This window comes from Artibeus jamaicensis, unplaced genomic scaffold, assembly GCF_021234435.1.
Source record: "Artibeus jamaicensis isolate MK-2021 breed Jamaican fruit bat unplaced genomic scaffold, CSHL_Jam_final contig_354, whole genome shotgun sequence".
In the NCBI taxonomy this organism is placed as follows: Eukaryota; Metazoa; Chordata; class Mammalia; order Chiroptera; family Phyllostomidae; genus Artibeus; species Artibeus jamaicensis.
This window is the reverse complement of record NW_026521803.1, coordinates 30059298-30077902: the sequence shown is the minus strand read 5'-3', so window position 1 is coordinate 30077902 and position 18605 is coordinate 30059298. Positions and strand designations below refer to the sequence as shown.

The 18605-nt window shown below is 50.4% G+C and overlaps 1 protein-coding gene across 3 annotated transcripts in view; it reads left to right on the top strand.

Annotated features, from left to right (window-relative positions):
• MYO5B (myosin VB) overlaps positions 1-18605 on the top strand; it is a 255212-nt gene that overhangs the window by 124219 nt on the left and 112388 nt on the right. The gene's annotated exons all lie outside the window — the stretch shown is intronic.

Below are 18605 nucleotides of genomic sequence, written 5' to 3'. Positions count from 1 at the left end.
GCAGACAGAAAGTGGATTCGTGGTTGCCTAGGGCTGGTGGTTTGAGGGGGAAATGGGGCATGGTCGCTTATGGACATGTTTTTTTGGGGGGGAGGGAGGGGATGAAGAAATGTTCTAAAATTAATTGTGGTGGCTGCACAGCTCTGCAAATGCACTCACGCCCTTTGAGTCGTATACTTTCAAATGGGCCACCTGTGTGCTGTTGTAGAAACAAAGGGACACGGTGGGAGAACAGCACCCGGGCAAGTTTAACCTGCGGGGGTGAGCTGGTCTGTAGGAGAGTTAGAGACAGTGTGGGTTAGAGACTGGGGAGGCCCGTCAAGGTCGGTGTGAACTTTGGGAGAAAAGTGTGTTCTGCCAACAGTGTGCAGAGGTGGTCAAACAAGTTTGGGAAGCCCTGGGTAAATAAATGGAACAGTTTTCTGTTGAGGTGGGGCTTGTAGGAGCTGTTACATTGACTCTGTTATGTCGACTCGTGTTCTGAGTCTCCAAGATGGGGATGCATTAGGCCGGGTTTGCATATCCTATTTAGACACAAAACTGTTGAAAGATTATCTCAGGGGACTAATGTTCTGTGCAACAGTCTCTGGGAAATGCTGGCCTAGAGAGATGGGAAAATTTTAGAGCTCGTTAAATGAAGACACAAGGGATGTTCAAAGAACAATGTTTCTCTGCTGAGCCGTGTTTCGTAATGACACTTCTTTCTCCATATTCCTATACAGTTTACAAGGACGAGAACATCTTCTCATGAGAAGCTTGGATTCTTGCAGAAATAACTTGTCTGTTGTTAACAAGCTCTGCGAAATGAGTGAAAGGGGAATGAATGGCCAGGTGCGAGACCGTGTAGCACAGTGTGATGTTTTGTTTCCTGTGTCACCAGCCCTGTACCCTAGGGCATATGATTACATTTAAGGAAGAATAGAAAGGTTCAACACACCAATGCGTTCAGGTCTTAAAACCACTGAGGTGCTCTCTCCCTCCGGGGAGCCTGCCTGCACCTTCCCCTCCCCGCCCTCCCTTTGGGCACGTTACCTTTCTCCCTCCTAAGTTCCAAGGGCCCGTCTTTTTTCCTCTGTAACTTGTTCCCTGAGCCCATTTCTTCTAACAGCTCACTTCTTCTGCCTCTGGGACTTTCTAAATAAACTTTTTTTTTGCAGTTTGGAAAAAAACCAAAACACAAAAACCACCAAGTGAGATTAGTTATCCCCACCATCCAGATGAGAATAGAGACTGACGGATGTTGGACAATTTCCCAAGGTCATGAAGATAGTAAGTGGGTGAAGCCAACATTCAGACCCAGTCTGTTTGCCGAGAAGCCACGACTCTCGCGTAGAAGGCATGCTACCTCTCAGTGGCGCCTGTGGACTGTTCCAGACTGTCGTTGCAAGAACCGAGTGCACTGTGGCCTTCGGGACACCACGAGTCAGTGTTCCACATAACAGTGGCTCGGCATTTCACCCAACCATGACTCAGCATTTTTACATACAATGACACAGCATTTTCAAGACCCCATGACTGGGCATTTTTACAATCGTGACTCAGCAGTTCTCCAAACCACCACTCAGCACTTTCTGGAGACAAAACAGCATTTTTATGACACCAACCACGGCATTGTTACATAACCATGATTCAACCTTTTTATGTAACCATGATTTGGCATTTCATGGCGCCATAACTCAGCGTTTTACAACACCATGGCTCCGTGTTTTCTGTAACCATGACTTGGTGATTCTACAAGCCATGACTCAGCACTTTTGTGATGCCATGACTAAACTTTTTCTAAACCACGACTCAGTGTTTTTATGACAACATGACTCAGCCCTCGAGCCCTGTAAAAACTTGGGGTGCAAATGTTAAAGCTGATGCCTCGTTGCATATTGTTGAATACAGTCAACAATAGCATCGCTGGGGAGGTCAGTAATCAAGGAGCACCGACTTGTTGAATTTTTTTTTTTTAAGATTTTATTTATTTATCTTTAGAGGGGAAGGGAAGGAGAGAGGGAGAGAAACATCAATGTATGGTTGCCTTTCGTGTGTCCCCTGCTGGGAACTGGCCTGCAGGGAACCTGCCTGCAACCCTGGCATGTGCCCTGACTAGGAATCGAACCGCGATTATCTGGTTCGCAGGCCCGCGCTCAATCCACTGAGCTACACCAGCCAGGGACTTGTTGAATTTTTACAGTCAGTTAGGAAACCATGACTTCAGTTGCCGCTGACTTTCGGAGGAAGTTTTGTTTTCCTTTGTATTCATTACGATTTCAAGTCAGGCCAAGGTATAGGAGCTGCTTGAGACATCTGCACACAGAGATGGCTTTAGGTTTCCTCTCTGGCGTTATCTCTTCTTCCTAGAACAGGTCCTGAGTGATTTCCCTTCGTCCCCAGGCCTGCTCGCCTGTACCTGCTGTTCCCGCTCACCTCGGTCTCCTCCTCCCTGCCCTCTTGCCCAGCAGTGCAGGCTCTCACCCATCGCCCTCCTCAAGGGGCACCGTGGTGCCGAGGTCTGTGGCATCATTTCCATCCTCAGTAATCTCTTAGACGGTGTCCTCTGTAATTCTTCCTGTCATATGTAAAGCTCTAGTTCTGTTGTTTAAATTTTGAGTGTAGGGGAAAGTTATTGTGTAGTGACTGTAGCCAATGGCACCCCCAGAGTAAAAGAAACCAATGAGTATATATACTGTCATCTCAAAATTGTGAGGTCAGAAAGGAGTAGGACCGGACCCCTTTCTAGGTGTAAGTTCCGTGACACTGCAGAGGTCGTGAACGTTACTAAGAATTACTTAGCTGCAGTGCACACAGCATGCTTTGCGAGGTCCCAAGTCAAAAACCATGGAGGTAAAAGGTGCTTCAGTTTGCTCATACTGATTTTCTTTTACTGGGGGAGTCGCAGCCTGCTAGAAAGGGGACAGCCTGCACTCATCAGGTGGAAACTGGTTGTACCATAACGATGTGGGGAGACTGTGTCCCGGCAGCCGGTCCTTTGGGCGCAGCCCGACTATCCCTAGTACAGGTACATAACTGTCTTGTGAATGTGTTTCCTTTATAACAGCTTCTGTTGCAGGAGTTTCTCTATTACACGGCACTCTACTTAGTCTCCAGTGGTTTCACCCGTGAGTCTGAGCTCCATCTCGTGCAGCTGTCCAGGACGTGGGTGTTTTCTTACACACGGCAGCCCTCGCTGTCACGTGTCCTTCTGTCCCCAGCTCTGGGCTCAACATCCCAGATGCCACAGCCATTCCTCCTGTGTGTGGTTTGCAGACCCTCTCCCATCGTGGGCACCCTCGGACACCCTCTGGTCCTTCTCTGATTTCGGTGGTCTCGGCGTGTAGCTCTGCCAGGGGAGGGGAAGAGGTTCTTGTGCAGAACTTCTGTTGGAGGAGGCTGTAATTGCATTGATTTCTGGCAGGCATTTCACATTGTTGATTTTTAATAAACTTGCAAGCTATTAAATTTCTATTCCGCTTCCCATTACCCAAATAAGCACAAGAACTATTTATTACAACTTTAATGAGCTTTAATTGTCCAGCAATGAACTGTCATGTTGGAACTGCACTTACAAACATTAGATTGCACACATAATCTGACATACTTTGATGTATGTGCACACCTGCGGAACTGCCAGCACCATCCAGATAATGAACATTTCATCAACTCCCCCTGATTTCCCCGCGTTTCTTTGAAATTCATTTCTCTGTGCCAGGTAACCACTGATACACTTTCTGTCACTAGATTCGAGCTTCTTTGAGATATGTTGCCTTCATTCCATACCTGCACAACTGATTTTTTATGTGCTGAGCGGCATCGACAGTTACAGGTATTAAATTTCGCCTTGTGCCCCTGTGCATCAGCGAGCGCGTCTGTCTGAATCCTGAGTTCTGCGTCTGATGTATTCGGTCCCCCTGGCTTGTCCGAATTTAACAAATCTGTTACCCCTGTTATTATTCATTGATTAATAAGTGTAAGTCTGGATGGATTTCAGTAACAGGGGCAGGAATTCTCTCTCTATATCCTAATACATGATTTAACCAAATCAACTATAAATTTAGGTACTTGCCTGTATTGTTAAAACCGGTGCACACTGGTTGGTCACATATGATTTTGGGGGTGCTCATGTCTGAGGGGAGACCTGCACAGATCCCCAGCCTTACCTCTTCCTTCCCGTGTTCTGCCCTGGGCACGTTCTTTTGCTGAAGGCACCGCGTGCCCCCAGAGCAAACAAGAGGTCGAACATGTGCCCGTCCAGGTTCAAGGGTGTGAGGCACTGGGCGGTGCCCAGGGACTCCAGCGCTTGCGGTCACCACGCGCTGTTCTTGTTGTGCAGCCTCGTCCCAGTGTCAGAGCCAGACTCGTCACCCACACAGGTTTCTGTTGGAATTCATAGCGATGGTGCCATGTGAGTAAGATTTAGTTTTTCAAGGTGTCCAAAATAATTTTCAGTGGGAAAAGCTAATAAAATGTGAAGCCTAGCGGGATGAAATGGCATTTCCATTTCCATCGCAGGGATGCCTTTCACGCCATGTTAAACCACTCTTTTCTTAACTGCCTGGTTTTATGTTTAGGTCCTGGAAGACAGGGTGGCTGTAAATGGTCCGGCATCGTGCCCAAGTTTAGAAGGAAAGGAAGATGCCTCAAAATGAGGCGGCTTGGGGCCCGGGGACAAGACTCTGGGGCCCTCAGAGCGTAGTTGTGTGGTCCTGGCACGTGACTGATGTTCACCTCACTGTGTCTGCGTCTGTGACGGGGGGGTAAATACAGCGTCTGACTCATTGTTAGAATTCAGTGAGTCGGTAAATGAGAAGGGCTCAGCACGACTATGGGCACAGAGCAGCTGTTCAGTTAAGTTTCTGATACAGTGATGGTGGTAGCACGTGGTATCCGGGACTGACTTCATCGTGTCTGGAAGAAAGACGTGTTGGAAGAAGAACCCAAGACTCAGTGGGATTCCCCTTGCAGGTTGCCCTCCGAGAACAGACAGTCCTTCCAGGCCAGGTGAACCATATAAGGAAGGCAGTTTAGTGAAGTTCCTTTGGACTTTTCTATATGTCTGTGTTTAAAATTAGAACTATAGAAGTTTATAGATGGCTGCCAGTCCGCCTAGAGGAAATATAGTCAACTGTGTTACATTTAAAAGTCCTTGTTGTCATAGAGAGAAAACCAACAACCTTCAGCTTCACATTTAAAGTGAGAGCGCCCGTACTGGGCGCAGCAGCCCCTGAATAGTGTCGGAAGGTGGACTCCTCTGCCCCGTGGGTGGGGTCGTCTGCAGGCTCAAGCGAAGGGCAGCAGTACAGTGCGCTGCAGGAGCCGAACGATTGCTCATTTGTTTTCTGGCCAGTTGCTTGAAAGGCAGCCTGCCAGATAGCACGCACCGGGCGCGTGGTGGAGGCCAGGAAGCATCTTGTCACAAACGGGCAGAAGTGAGGCTCGGTCACATCTGGTGCCTGCAGTGCTGAGTCAGGGTTGGAGAGCATTTGTTTTGGGAAGATGATTCATTGGAGCGTGGGCAAAAAATAGTAGAACTTCATTTTTTCACGTTCTCTTAATGTTGCTCCTCTGAAGTCATTTTCCCTGCTGCGCCACCAATATGCTGTGCACATTGTAAAAGCTACAGAGACATTATTTTAAATATTCAGTGTATATTTAGAGGGGTGTGCTCAGTTTTCCTTACTGACAGGGGTGCATGTGCAAAGAGATGGCTAGCTCGGCATCCAGGGCGGTGTCCAAAGCCACAGAGGAATAGTCTCAGACTGGTTCATGTTCCGCGGAGGAAGAGCTGTCGCCCCACGGTCTGCTGTGGTCTTGTCAGTGTGGCGAGTGGGGGGAAGGGGCGAGGAGGCGTCTGGCTCAGAGAGACCCATCCCCATCACGGGAGACGTGAGTGGGAGTGCACGGCCATCGTCCCCATGTCAGTGCCGTCTTTCTAGACTGGATTGAAGTGCCCTGCTTTTTAGAGTGGCTCCCTGATTCCATCAGGACGCAGGGGTACTACAGTGGACCGCGTGTCGGCTAAGGGAGAAGAAGACAGCTTTGTGCAGGCTGCTGACGGTGGAGATAGAGTGAGAATTGAATCCAGGACGTCATGGGCCTGGCCTGGTGCATGCGTGGAGCCAGCAGAGGTCCCCCGAATAGGTCTGCATGGAAATCCCTGAGGGATGCCACCCAATCCCACCCTCTGACCCTATGGAGTCAGAATCTCAAGGGTGAGACCAAATCGTCCATATTTTAAAAAACTAAGTGATTTAGAAATCGATAAGGGTGATCGATGCCGTAGACCCGTGTTTGGCAGCTTTTGGAATGGATGGGTGTCTGTGATTTCCGGGACTCGGGGCTGGAGCTCCCGTGAGGAATCTGCACCAGGAGTTTCAGTGGTCTCCCCAGTCTGCAACTGTCCTTGATTGACGTTGGCGTCTCAGCATGAATTGAGGATCGAGAGTGGTTCTGGTCAAGGTAAGAAGTCCCAGTTTGCAGGTGTGTGTAGGGCGGAGGATCCTTCAGATTTAGTGGACAGATGCCTGGCCTCTTCTGCTGTGATCCTCAACCCTGGCTGCCTGGGAGAGTCCCTGGGAAGGTTTCAGACTACTCGTGCCCAGGCCTCTGCCCCCAGAGGGTGAGTTCATCAGATGGGGCTCAGGTATCAATACTTCCACACCCCCAGACGCTATCTGTGTGAGGCAGAAAGAACTCTGCCGAAACCACCTGTGTAACTCAGGTGTAATCCACCTAGTCTTTGCCCCTAGCAGGGCGTTGGGAAGTGAGAGAACTCTTCTGTGCGTGAGGAATGTTCCAGAAAGTCTGCCAGTCAAGCAGCCTGTCCTGGAGAAGGCTTATGTTTATGTCCTTCAGAACTACAGTAGACGTATTTTTTAAATTCTTTAATTGATTTTTAGAGGGGGGATGGGGGGAGAGAAACATCGATTTGTTGTTCCACTTACTCATGCGTTCATTGGTTGGTTGTTCTGTGTGCCCTGACTGGGCATCAAACCCTTAGCCTTAGCATATGGAGATAATGCTCTAACCATCGGAGCTCCCCTGCCAGGGCTCACAGTGGACGCACTTAAAAGCAAATGCTTTTTAAGTCTGCCTGGCTCCTGCCCCCATTACAGATCAATGATGTCAGAAGCCAGAGGAGGGTCACCTACAGCCAAAAGATGACAGAAATTAATTCAGTTCTCTGTATTCCCAGAACTAGAGAACAAAACGCTTCAGGATCGATGACCTGCTTAAAAAAGATGTCCTTTTTGGTTAAGAAGGGAATTAACCTTTAGAAAAGCAATATCAAGAGTACTTAGAATTATGGGATTGTCTTTTTGGAAAATGCCTTACACCTAGTTGCAGGGAGAAAAAGAGCAGAGGGGATTCCAGACACTCATCAACTTCTCTGATTAGTCACCATCCCCAGCCGAGGTAGCTGTGCCGCTAACTAGTGAGAACATAACCTGGCATACTGAGGATCAGTGTGCCAGGTGGGGCAAAAGTAGGATTACAGTTGTTGGTGTGGAAAATAATACAGTAATTAATCAGTAATAGTGCAGCAATAGGGGAAAATGGAGACACCTGTACTGGAACAATAAATCCCAGATACTTTTCTTGGGGTTGAGCTACTGTCCAGTGAGCACTGAGTGAGGGCAGTACTGAAAACACAAAATAAAATGTTCCCAGAATGCACCCCCCAAAATGCAAGAACAAACTCTGTCTCACGTACGCACAGCTGTAAACCTACTTTGGCCCCACCCGGTATTCTCACCCCAGTTTGCTGTGTTCCCCAGGGGGCCAGTGGGCCCCTGAGGTTTTGTTCTGTATGTCATGGCTCATGGTGACCCATCGTAGTTAGAGTTCATGGGTGTGGACTCTGGCTCAACGACCTAAAGCGGAGCTTCCCCTTTCCGCTTGCGTGAGATCGTTATTTTTACAGTTCTGTCCTTTGACTTATATTTGTGGAACCCGTATTTTATTTCACAGAGTATGTGTTCATGAAATGCACAGAATGGCTAAGATTTCCTTACATGAACTTGGAAGGCTTTTGAGATCGAATCTTTTGTAACAGGGATTCCTCTTTCAGTATTTTCGGTGTTGTGGTACTAAGTCCTTCTGGAAACTTCTGGTTCCCTCAGGAGGCAGTCGTCCTAGTGTTTGAAACTCGGAGGCGAGCAGATGTTTCTGCCTCTTGGGGAGCACCTGCCGGGACGGTCTGCTCTGGGATGCTTGTTCAGTCCCACCTCCTCCCAGCCGAACCCTGCCTGGTGCAGCCAGCATCCTCCCCGTGACAGCTCACCGTGCTGTTTGCTGGCATATCACTCGTTTGTGATATGTGTTTCAAAGGGACGGCTAGCTTGAATGCTGGCCCCTGACAGACTGGACCACAGAACGAGCACGTGTGAGAGGGCGGGCCAGCCCGAGAAGGGTGTTCCCTGGAGGGGTGCAGAGCAGCGGCGCACAGAGGGGCAGGTGTGCGTGGGTTCTGTGGGTGCCCAAAGCCAACGGGGGCGGCAGAGGCCGACTCGAGCACCAGCCAGCCTGGGCCCTGTCACTGGTCACTTAAGGACAGCCCTCTCACCCACCTCTTGGTGACAGAGGCAAATATTAAGCCGCAAACTGCGACTTCTACCACTTCATTTTGTGAAACAGGTTACAGTTCCTCCACTAACTACTTGACAATAGTAGATTTTTAAAGTGCATTTAGCAGCTTTTCATTTTTCAAACACCAGCCGGGTATGACTTGGGGGTTTGCCGTGTCTGCATCTTGATTGACTGTCTTCTCTCCTAAATAGAGAAGAAATGGCTCTGGGGGAGCACACGGTTTCCTATCCTTCTTCTTGCAGATGAGCAAAGTGCAGCCAAGTGCGCAGGGTGATGGCCAAGACTGGGGGCTGGGTCTGTGTCGGAGCTGGTTGCAGAGGCGTGTGCTGCCTCTTTCATTGATGAGTTTGGGTTGTCTGTCTGTCTGCTTCCCTCCCTCCCTCCCTCCTGTGCGGCTCTTTAAAACTGTTCACAAAATCCGCCCTTTATTAGCCCGAGAGTGGTCTCTGTGCTGTGTGAAGAGGCATAGTTTTGCAACCAGGCAAAGAAAAAAACCTTTGAAAAGAGGACCAAGAGTTCTTAACCTTTTCTCTTGCATCTAACAGGTGTGTCACATGTCACATAAGATAAATAAAAATACAAAGGAAACTGACTATATTGAAAGTTATAAAAATGTTTTCAGAATTTATGATTTGAGGATTAAATATAAGGGATTGTTAATATATTAGTGGCAGGTTTGAAGCAGTGCCAAGTGTAGACATTTAGTGGCATCTGCGGCAACTATAATGCCTGGTGTCAGTGTCACAGGCCCTGCTAATGCTGCTGAGGGGTGTTTTTTTTGCTGTATTTTTAACTGACAGAATGTTAAAGTTAGAAGTTCGTACAGCAGTCTCCCCTTCTCTGGGGGGGGGGTATGTTCTGAGACCCCCCCAGTGGGTGCCTGAAAGTGAGGATAGTACTGAACTGTACATGCACTGTTTTTCCCCCGTACATGGACACTACTGAAGTTTAATTCATAAATTAGGCACAGTGAGAGATGAACAACAGTAACTAGTAAGAAAGTGGATCGTTACAACGATGTCACAAGTTGTGTGAATGGGCTCTTTCTCAGAATGCCTCACTGCGCTGTGCTCTCCTGTGTCCTGCTGCTGGATGATCAGTGCTCGTGTGAGGAGACGAAGAACAGGGGACTCGACGTTAAGTGAGGCTACATGTGCTCGAGTGCTGCCGCGCCTCGACGGTGGCTCTGATAACAGACGCCCGATGAGTGACAGCCGGGCAGGCAGCATGTATTCCTGGACCGTGGGGTGATTCGCCGCCTGGGTGGGGCAGCTCGGGGTCGCACGAGATTGCGTCTCGCTCCTCATGGTCATATGCAATTTAAAACTTATGAATTTTTTATTTCTAGAATTTTTCATTTAATATTTTCGGACTGTGGAAGGCAAAGCTATAGATAGTGGTGGACTGCTGTCACACTAAAGGTGTGTATTTTATTTCATCCAAGTGTACGGATCCCTCTGGATTCTGTCCACAGACTTGTTGGCGATTTGTTGGCCCCCAGTCAGAGCCCTTGCAGTAGGGGTCGTGTGCAGCGGGTTTCTTTTTCCCCGACTCCAGGCATCAGAGTGTGTGCATCAGTGTGCTGTGAACCTGCGAAGCTGGCCAGTCTACCCTGGTATCGAAACTGTGTATCGCTAACAGGGTAAATCTGGTTAGCGAGGAAACTGCTTCGATTTCCAGGTGATGCATCCAGAGCCATTAGCTGGAGCTTGGAATTAGGTGTCCAGGCTGTTATTAGTTGCAGTCAGGAGGAGGGGTTGATAAATGGGCAAATTCAAGATTCTGTTTAGCCTCTTAAAGCTAATCTTTGTTTTAAGTCCATTGTTACATTGTATTAGGCTAATATTGACTGTGCATAATTTACAAGGTATTTGAATGTGTTTATATAGTGACCTTTTTAATGGAACTGTTGAGTCTGCAGTAGTGGTGAAAAAAATATCCGGGCCCCACCCCCGCAGACGATGGTCCACGGTCTGGTGTGCAGCCCTGCGGGAGAAGCCTTGTCAACTCCATGGGCATTTCCTACGTGCGGTCAGGGTTAGTGAACCAGTGACGGTTCTTTGAGGTCAGTGTTGCCAGAGACCACAACTCAACAGTTGGAATCAGAGCGTCCTAGACTTTACCTGCTTCACGTACCAGCTGGGCTGTCGACCACTGAAAAGTCATTTTTTTCCTGATTTTCCTCAAATGTGTTCCTTCACTGAAAAATAGTTTCCAGGACCAAATGAAATAGAGTTTGAAAGGCAGTGTTTATTTGGGAGGGGCATCCAATATTATGGGTGTTTGTTATAGTTTATCCCTTTAGCTATTAACATCAAAACCTATTTATCCGAGGGGAGGACCCCCCAGAAAACAACTTATCTTCTGGAGGGCGGGCCCCTTGTAGTGCAGGCTTCCCCCGCTAGGCGAGTGTTCTAGGAACCCATCTGTGTACCAGTTAGCATTGTTGTGAGAGTCTGTGTTCGGCTTCGGGGAATTTTTTGGAAGACTTTCAGTGCATTTGCCCATTTCAGGATTTATAAGCACTCCTGCCCACACCACACTGAGTGTCCAGCAGTTTTGGACCCCATGACCCACCCTCCCTAGTCACCTGACCCCACCCAAGTGACTTTTTAAAAATTTTCCTGGATGAAAAAAGTCCTCAAAGGGAAACATTTTGCTGATGTAGAAGAGATGAAACAATCAGCAAAAGCATTAAAAGTCATCAGAATCAGTTCAAAAACTATTTTGAGTGTGAAAAACACCTTGACAGGTGTGTTGCATCAAATGGAGACTTTGAAGGTGACTGAGGTTTAAGCCTGTCAGAATAAACACAGTGTTTTATAAATAAATTCGGGTTTTGTGGGGTCCTCCCTTGTAAAGTATAAAATTGCAGGAAACACTCACCTCAACCTACAGGGTTCTGGGCTCCAAAACGCATTTTTGACATTAGCAGGCACGTGCAGTTGAGGTGGACGAGTTCACACAGCTCAGCCGTCACCTGGACCCGGAGTCACAGGATTCTGGGGGAGCAGGAGGGCTCAGGGACCATGTTGCAGCCTCTTATTTTCAGAGCGAAGAAGCTGGTGTGTTCCCAGTCGTGGTGCAGAGCCCCCCCAACCAGTTTTCAGCCTCACTCCACCCCAGCTTTTCTGCCTGTGAGGGTGGGCTGGGTGCAGCCCCCTGAGGTTCTTCCTGTGACACTGTCACCTCTGAGGGGTGAAGCCTGTCCCGGGAGCACAAGTGGAAGGGCTGAATCGATTTTGCAGGTACCTGCCCCGCACTGTACCTCTGTGGTCTATAAATAGAACTTAGCAGTCTACGGGCCGCTATGAAGCTGAAGTGGGAAAAGGATACTTGGATATTAAATGCCCGAGCACTTAGCTCCTATGCTGTCAGAGCTTCAGTTTCTTCTTTCCCAGTAGGCCCTTGGGACTCTGGCCGCTAAGTATCAGTTCAGTTGTGCCCAGTGACTGGGACAGCCTCCTGATGGCGAGAGTTCCAGGCTGTGCCTGCGTGCACGTACAGCCCTCCCAACAGAGGCGGGGGTGGGGGTGGGGAGGCAGTGTGGGACACCTGTGTCTGGTGACAGAGGTGCTCAGGTTTGTCTGTCCACCTCTCTCCCGCCCAGAACCCAGGGCCTGCCTGCAGGGCTCTCACTCAGGTGCCCTCCCTCCGGGTGCCCAGGGCGTATCTCCTCCTTCCCACCTCGAGGCCTGGCTTTCTGGGCGGCAGGGTTCATGGACTCTCTTGATTCCTGGCACAGCACCTTCTCACAGCAGACGTGTTTGAGAGACTCCCGCCCCAACCTTTGGGAGGAAGCCTTGAACTTCAGACCCATTAGGATCCAGTGTCTGTTGCCAGCCCCAGTGAGCCTCACTGTGACTGTTCGGGTCCCGCTCCCGTGACTTGCCCTCCACCCAACCCACTGCTGTCCCCCAGCCTCACCCTTTCCTCCCCACAGAAGCCAGTTTTGTTGCCCCCAGTCATGCCCGCCCACCACCTGACTTGGCCCAACTTCCCCGATGCCGCTGGGGTTCCGTTGCCATTTTGTATTAATGTAGTTCTGTCTTTGTGTCCTGAAGCATTATGTGGTTTTTCTTGTTTGAATTTTTAAAGATGATCATACCACATATAGTATTTTCTTTTTTTTTTTTTAGCATTGCATCTAAGACTCATTTTAATTTTATTTGCCAAGCCAATTTCCCAATTATTAACTCTGTCCATGGTGCTGACAGAAGCGTTTTGGTTGAACAAATTCTTAATTAAAAGTCCTTTGTATCTCATTCTCCAGTGTAGTTTTCCTTTTAAGGAAAAAACCCCGTAGCAGATGGTCTGTGTCGTGATGATGGTGTTGAAAACGTGACTGCAGACTTGACGGACACAGACAGGCCAGCAACAGGGGATTGATGATCCCATTAGTGAAAGAGTGTGTTCCACTGACACACCCAGATTTTTGGATGGTTTGTCACTCGGGGAGGAAACAGTGGGGGACCTGAAGGTGTGTGTGGAGATGGGGTATTCTCCCTGCGGTGCTGTGGGCAGACTGCCCCCCTTGTTCGGAGACCGCGCTGCATGTCGGGGGACTCAGCACGTGTTGCCCACCACTCTGTCCTCTCCCAGGAGTGCCAGTTCCAGGAAACACAGACACAGGAGCCCTGTGCTCAGTCCCCTTCTCGTGGGTGGTCGTGGGAGACGCACAGGGGGAGACCACCAAGATCGATTTTGTGGACAGTAGATCGCACACCTCTGGGCTCAGCTCGTATGGGCCAGCGATCGGCCATCACGGGACCTATGTTCTAGTGGCAGAGACAAAGGTGTATAGTATGCCGGGAAGTAGACCAGTATGGCATTAGCGAATTGTATGGTGAATGCTCTGAGGGCGGGGTGGTCAGGGAGGGGCTTCTGCAGTGCCGCTTCAGCTAAGGAGTGAGGTGTGGCCAGCCAGTGCAGAGGATACCCGATTGATTCATCTCTTTCTCATACCAAGGCGAGGCTTGTTAGGGGAATTTGTTGAGAGACAGACACTTCATTGTACAAGAAAGGGCATGATGACAGTGGAGGTGTCCTGGCCCAGCCCGGAGGGAGCCGTGCAGGCCGATGGAAGCCCGCACTTGAGTTTGGGTGCGGTCTCGCACTCACCGAAAATATCACATCGCCTTTCCAAACTTCAGTTTGGGCTTCTTAAAATGGGAAGACTGGCACCCAGCAGTCTTGTGAGTCCTAAGCAGGGGACATGTGTCTGGGAATTTTGTGCACCGTTCGGGCGTGATGTAAATAGGTGATGAATTACATTGAAAAGCAGTGATATCTATGCTGCTATAAGGCAGATGATTGAGTGGTAGGAGTTGAGAGTTGTGAGATTAGAGAAGAGAAGTCAGCCGGAGCTAGACTGGCTTCGGGCACCTGTGAAGCAGGAGGGAATGAAGAATGAAGCCCAGTGTGGCTCGAACATCACCAGCAAAGACAAACGGCATGAGATGAAGCCAGAGAGAGGTGCTGGCTCCTTGGAGGGCCTGGAACACAGGGGAACCTGGATGTTGGGGGGCAGAGGGGTGCCTCTGGAAGGCGTGAGGCAGGGGAGGGGGTGCCCCGTACTCGTGAGCAGACGGGCACATAAGGAGGATGTATCACAGGTGGATGGGGGTGGAGGGCAGGAAGCTGCTGTTACAACACGTCTCAGAGCTGATGGTGGCTGAGGCAGAGAGGAGAGGACACGGCACACTGTATCAGGGGTGACTTCAACGGGACATGCTGATGTGGGCTGGAGGGAAGGGCAGGAGTCCACAGCCCCTCAGAGGTTTATGGCTGCAGTCGGTGAGTAGAGGCGGGTGCCACTCACAGGGAGAAGGTGGGTGGGTGGGTGGGATGGGAAAGGGTGGAGAAGCTCTGGCGTCTAGAGCCCTGGGGATTCGAGGCTAAAGCGAGTGCCTGCCCTTTGTAAGCTTGTAGTTCAGTGACTGGTGTGTAGACGGGCTGTGGCTCGAGGACACAGGGTCCCGGGGGGAGTACAAGGTGCCCCAGGTGTCTGAAAGCGGGGCACCTGGCTGTGCCCATGTCACAGCCAAGGTGGTTGTCCAGAGCTCTTCCCAGGCTTCTCTCAGTTCGAGGTGGAGGGAGGGGTGACTTGCTGCAGCTTCTGGGTGCACGTTGCTGATTGGGAGGCCTGGGCGACAAATTATTTTCCACAGGAAACCCAAACAAGAGAACACGTCAGCGGGATTCCTCAGGGCGGAGCCCCGGCAGCATCTCCCTGGCTGGTGAGCAGGGCTCTCCCTGGGTGGCATGACCCCAGGTGTCTGGCCAGCCGCCTGCTCCCCTCCCGAGGCAGGTCCCACCTGGAAGTGGGAGAGGACATTGGTTGACCCTGCTCAGGGAGCGTAACGTGCTCCCATGCTTCGGTGGGAAGTTTTGGTAGGAGTAGGTTGTTCAGAGCAATTGGGTCCTGCCTCTCAGGTGTCAGATGGCGATGCAGCACAAACTGGGGTGTGCGCATGTGTGCACGTGTGTGCACGTGTGCTGGCTGGCTGTGTCTTACCTGGAGGCTGGGGGGGGTGTCTGGGTTCCTTACCTCAGAAGTCTGTTTCTTGCCAAAGGCACAAGCCTTCAAGGGGCTTTTCCTGTTTGGAGGAATGGACTGTGTTCCATCCTGCCGACAGCATGGACTTGGACGGTGGCTGGACGCAGAACTCCTGGGCCATGGCGTGCTAACGGGAATTTCATTGGGGTCAGAAGAAAAGGGTTTATTGAAAGCAGATTAACTGAAGTTGCCAACTAAGTCACGTCTGTGATTGGGCTGAAGGGATGGAGCCGCACATGGGTTATGTTTTTTCTTAGTTTTTAAATTAATTTTTCAGAGAGAGAATCAGACATTGACTTGCTGCTCCACCCACTCATGCATTCACTGGTTGCTTCCCGTGTGCGTGCGTCCTGGCCAGGATCGAGCCTACAAACTTGGAGCATCAGGACATGGCTCTAACCAACTGGGCTACCTGGCCAGGGCTGGATTATGTTTTTGAAGGACACTGGGTAGAAATATCTTCCCCACAAGCAGCCCTCCCTAAATAACCAAAATGTGTGGCACTGGCATCTATAGAAGATGAGATGTGACGATGTCTGAGAAGTGGCACAAAGAGATGACGTGGGACGAGGAGAGGGAGAAACAGTTGCCTGCTGGGATGCCAGCCCAGAGCCGGGGCAGAGTGGACGTGGGTCATGGGTGGGAGCCAGCAGACAGGCACGTGCTGACTGATTTCAGCAGCAGGAGAGCCATCAGTGGCTGGGGTGGGAAAGCAAGCAGCGTCACAGCCAGACAAGTAGTCCAGTCTGGCTGAACTACAGTATCATCATCTATGAAGAAGTGCAGAGATCGTCTGATACAATCTTGCAGCAAAATCTAAGAGGTGGGAGGTGACCTCTGTCAGGTGGATAAGGTTCACAAAGCCTGCTGCTGGCCGAGCCAGGACGCAGGCCGGATCCTGGGACCGCCTGCTCTTTCCACGGCACCAGTGTGCCCCCGCCCGCTGAGGGGGTTTGTGTCCAGTGCAGGCGCTGTGGAGGGTTTCAAATACTCAAGCAGCCCGGGCTTGATTTGATCCACAATGCGTGCTTATCTCTCTTTGAATGGGGAAACATAACTAGGACTGTGCTTCAGACGTTGACTCTGGCAGGAGTGTTGGGATGAATTGGAGACCTGGGTCTAAGGCAAGGTGGCCACTTACAGGAACATGAGCGCAGGTGGGGGGTCACGGTCATAAGAGGTGGGGCTGAGATAGCCTGAGGATCAAATAGGCTAATGGCTTCGTCCCAAGTCAGATAGCTCATCGGCAGTGCATCTGAGCTGCCCGATGTTTTTAATGCCCGTATTCTGGGGTCGGTCTGTTTCCTAGCTGAGTTGAAAGCAAAGCTCACACATGCAGAACCGAGTGACGGTGCTGTGGTGCATCCCCCTAGAAGGCCAGTGTACGGGCCTTATGAACAGTGTATGTATCCATTCCTCCTGCTCACCTGGCCCTGCAGTGCACGGGGAGTGGGGGTGGGAGTGCAGTGGGGCGAGGTAAAATCATCAATTTTCAGGCATACTCGAAGTTGGTCTGAGATAGAGAAGTTGTGGGAAGGTGCCTGTTGGTCTAAAACAGCACGTTTACTGGGCTGTAGCCTGCCTGCTGCATCGGAGCTAATGCCTGTTGAATGAGGCAGGAGTTAGCGCTGATGGCCTTGGCCCAGACTTCCTCACACCCAAAGCCTGGGGTGCAGAGATTGTTAAAACTTGGGCATATTTCTAAGTCCTGGTAACATCTTGGTTATGCGCATGCATCTTCATTAGGACGACACAAGTGGCCCCTCATTCTGCTGGTGGCTTGTTTGTTTCCCCACCTCGATGCCTTCTGCCTTTGAGTTCAGGCACTTCATTGTCCATGAACCAGCCTCCCGTTTTGGCTTCCTGGCCACATACTCTTAGAACAGCCTGCTCGCTCCTCAGACTTTTCTCCCTGTTGTTTTATCCGGGTCTCCTCCGAGTCCAGTTTCCTGTGTGTGCCCTTGCCAGGGGGAGTCTGGCCCCTCTCACCCCCCACCTCCTGGCATCATGTGCAGCTCCCAAGGGTCCCTCCTGAGTTTGGGGGGCAGTTCTCTGCCGAGGACGAAGGCTCAGACACACCCTGTGCTCCTCCGTTCACTTCAGGTTAAACTTGCCGACTGGAGGCAACACTGCGAACTCCTGGGCGTGACTCCTGCGAGGCAGTTCTCCTTGTTGCAGATGCGGGGGTTCTTAAAGTCAGACTGGGGTCTCTTTTAGGGGTCTCAAGCTCAGCTTGTTAGCCTCCTGGACTCTGGGCTGCTCGTGCTTCTGTGCGGTTCTCTAGGGACTTGCTTATGAAGGTATTGAGAGGAGAGGTGGCACCCGTCATGACCCCCAGGGTCCAGCAGATGTCATATAAACTAACATGGATGGGAATGGGAGGTACAAGCATCCGCAGGCTTCTTTAGGGGCTTCAGTGTAAAGATGTCACGGACACAAGGAGTGACAAAACACACTCTGGTGACCACAGTGGTGTCCTAGAGGTCTCAGAACACTGCTTATTCTGTTCTCCATTAACAGGTCTCAGATTCTGTATGTTTTCAAGCAATTGGTTGTACAGCCGATTTAAAAGATCTTTTTTTCTTCATTTTCATCTGTTCAGCAGGGCCTACCAGCCACCTGTATTACTCAGGCCGCTCCCCGTGTGGTGATGGTTTGTGTGAGTGACAACCACACAGCTCCTCGCTGACCTTGAAGGGTGGTTGAAGGCTCAGGTTCCTTCAGCCCAACTGCCACACCTGAATCTCCCCGGTGCTCCCAGCCCAGTTCCTTTCTGTCTTTCTTGTTCATCTCTATTTAACATCAAGGTCATTCCACTTTTCAGTGGTACAGTCCAGATGAGAAGCAGGGCCAGCGTCCATTGCCCTGTGCTGATAAACTATGGCCTGCCTGGTTGACAATGGGCAGGCGGCCGTGGTGGCTTCTCTGTTCATTCTTCTCTAACCCGCTCTGCCAGGAAGCCACTGCAGCTGGAATTCAGAGCGTTAGGCTGGTGCCAGGAGACCTGTGTTCCTCACACTTCTCAGTTTCCTCATCTGGAAGACGGGGTTGGTTGATCCCCAAGCGGCCTCTAGTCCGAGTGTATATACTGAGTATATGTTTTGTGCCGGGCACTGGTGATGGAAAGCAAAGTGCCTGCTTCCTGGTGGTGCTTTCGTGAACTGGAGGTAGATGGGCGAGTGTGGCCCTTACAAGCAATTCATCTTCCACATCTGGGGCCCAAACGCTGGTGCTCAACTCCCTGCTTGAACAGCTGTGAAGACGTCACATGCTGCTTTTTCCATTACTCGTCTGTCTTCCTGCTATCTGTGTTAAAGGAATGAATATAGGTGCATTTTTACCTGGTATAGAGTGTCTTCTTTCTCCCTTCCATTCAGTCGGACTGAAGGCCATCTTATTGTAATTGGGAGTTGTTTTATCTAGTTTCTGGGAGACTTGAAGCAAGATCAGCCTGGTGATTTATGGTGGCCCT